Source organism: Portunus trituberculatus, chromosome 37, assembly GCF_017591435.1.
Source record: "Portunus trituberculatus isolate SZX2019 chromosome 37, ASM1759143v1, whole genome shotgun sequence".
In the NCBI taxonomy this organism is placed as follows: domain Eukaryota; kingdom Metazoa; phylum Arthropoda; class Malacostraca; order Decapoda; family Portunidae; genus Portunus; species Portunus trituberculatus.
In genome coordinates this window covers 32,200,569-32,203,727 of record NC_059291.1, presented here as the reverse complement: position 1 = coordinate 32,203,727, position 3,159 = coordinate 32,200,569, and positions in this window count along the sequence as shown.

The following is a 3,159-nucleotide window of genomic DNA, read 5'->3' as shown; positions in this document are numbered from 1 at the left end:
TCAACACCTAGACTGAAGAAAGTTTGTGGTGAGCTTTTAATTGGAGCCTGTAATAGTGTCACAGTGTGTCACGGTCAGAAACAATAATAATTTCCTACAAACTGCCTTCCTTTTTTAATGCTCTCCCAGTAGAATATATCGATAAAATGTGTGTGTGTGTGTGTGTGTGTGTGTGTGTGTGTGTGTGTGTGTGTGTGTGTGTGTGTGTGTGTGCGTGTGTGTGTGTGTGTGTGTGTGTGTGTGTGTGTGTGTGTGTGTGTGTGTGTGTGTGTGTGTTTTATCGAGATCCTGTATAGGAAGAGCATAAAAGATGGTAGTTTGTACAAAATTCTTGTTGTTTATGACCGTGACACTATTACAAGTTCTTTTATAGAGATTATAGCAAACTTTCCTCTGTCTAGAGTTTGATATCCAAAACTCGCTACAGATCTATTCCCACCATCACTGCACATGATACGAAATCTCAGGTGCTTGTTAGGTTGAAGTGGCTTACTAACTTTTACATCTTCCGTTACTCTATCGACATGTTCTGTGCGGCGTGATGAGCCTTTGGACATGCAGAGTACACTTGCAGCATCACAACTTGTCTGCGACCTTTGCACCAAGATGGATAACGTATACACTCAATTTTGTCTTGGATAAAAGCTACCATTGTTAAGTGTTCTGAGAAGAATTGAATCCTGGCTGATTAATCTTCGAGGTGTTTTATTACATAGTGACATAAAACAAATACATGATTTATGGCAAAAGCAGGTATTGCTTGAAGTAAATTTTTGTCCTCTTTTTCCACTTCCAGTAGTTGTCAAGATAAATTAGGTGTTACTCGTCGTGTCTTGCTAGAAAACAAGCTTTGTGTAGTATCATGGGTACGACATTATTCCTTTTAGCATTGACTGTCAAACAGATTGTCACTGTTGCCGTCATGCCGCTGCTAAATATTATCTGAAATTAGAATGCAAAACTCCTTTAGAATCCTGAGCGTTGGTGAAGAAAATGAGTTTGTGAAATTGTCATTTGTAAGATTGTCTGGAGGACGACTATTTCACGAGCCTCTTTTCATTTAAACTTGGAAATTATAAATAAAATATTCTCTTGGTGAGATTTGCTTTGTTATATAATTTTCAACTTTCCTGCGTGTAATGGAAAAATTAGATGAGTCCGCCATATCACTTGTCTGTACTTTGCTGGAAAAAAAAAAAGAAATATACATAAGAATTAAATTATGATCATTTCAAATGTGAGACTACAACAACAAAAGAATAATAAAAAGCTAGCAGAACCATCTTTCGTGATAACAGTCATAATAAAAATCATAATCACATTTATAAAACACATTATACTTCCAGGCGGTGTCTTGCTGGCCGAACATTTACAGAGCACAGGGAGTGGGAGAGGAACGCGGCAAAACAGCACTTGAGGCATGTTCCCTTCCTGCCACTTTTCCCTGTCAGCACAAAGCGGCCCAGCCAGTAACGATAACTTGATGATAACACACAGAGCCTTGCCTTTCCGAGTCACATTATTTTCCCCTTGCTAGCCATTGGCAGGTCTGACCGCTATCTGCAGTTGATGGAATTGAAAACGAGAGAAAGACCTGTAGGGTGCGTAGTGTTTTCCTAAGTTTTCATTTTCTTTCCCTCCAAAAATTGTTTCCTAAAGTTGCAGAAATTTTGTGGGGAAGAAAACTGGAAATGTCAGCTAGAAATGACCAAGTGTATGAGAGAGAGAGAGAGAGAGAGAGAGAGAGAGAGAGAGAGAGAGAGAGAGAGAGAGAGAGAGAGAGAGAGAGAGAGAGAGAGAGAGGGGGGGGAAAGTGGATACATGGTAGACTCATATGAAAAATATAACGGTAGAAACAATTACGTAATTTGTCGAATATGAGATTTGAATTAGCGATAAGCAAGAATGGCAATGGCTTTCACTACATTAAGGAACGTGTGTGTGTGTGTGTGTGTGTGTGTGTGTGTGTGTGTGTGTGTGTGTGTGTGTGTGTGTCTGTGTGTTTTCCCAAGTGTCGTAAAGAAAGCAGTATATAAAGCTTATGTATGTGTATTTTTTGGCGCGTCTTTCCGAGAATTTCTATTACTTTGTTATTGCTGATTATTCGTCATGCAAGAGAGAGAGAGAGAGAGAGAGAGAGAGAGAGAGAGTTGAACAGGTTGATAGAATGGTTATTGCTTTTATTTCAAACGGCATAACCTACAGTTTTGTTCCCCTTCCATGGACGGCAAATGCGAATGTTAGAAAAAAAATGTAGTATCTTGTTTTGTATCGGCGAGGCATGATCTATTCACACAGCTAAGAATGCACTGAGAAAACTGGACAGAATCCAGTGAACAACATTTTTAAGTATTCACAGTTATCGTTAATCTCTCTCTCTCTCTCTCTCTCTCTCTCTCTCTCTCTCTCTCTCTCTCTCTCTCTCTCTCTCTCTCACTCACATACCATCTCTCTCTCTTCAACACAGATACAACTAACATTCTCTCAGTCATCCCGTGTCGGAGATGCCAGAATGCTACAGGTATTTAATTAACACGGGTCTCGCACATCAACAGTATTCATCACACACACACACACACACACACACACACACACACACACACACACACACACACACACACACACACACACACACACACACACACACACACACACACACACACACACAAGGTTTATATTGTTTTTGCTCGCTTGCTTAAAATTATTGTGAATATTTCTGAATTACAATTGCATCGAGATGGTTTTTCTTCCTTTTTTTCTTTTATTTCTTAATTTGTATTATGTTTTATCTTATTACCTTGTGATATGTGGCATTCAATCATCGGTTTGAGCTAAATTCATGTTTGTTTTAAGAATTTATGGTCTTTTTTTCTATTTATTATCTATTTATTTATTCGTTTAATTTTTAAGATAAGATTGGGGAGGAGTCATTGGCAGTTATAGGATACTTTCTTTTTGTTTTGTTTTTTTGTTAGTTTCTGATCGTTTTTAAAAATAATTGTACTTCTGTTGGAATCCACTGGCAATGTTCATGGCAGCGTCACCTTTCTGAGTCACTTATTCTGCTCATTGGTGTTTTCTTGCTGTTTTCTCTATTAGATTGTTTCAGACCAGAATTTAGTGACGATGTCTTACTTATTTATTTTCTATGTTGTTTCA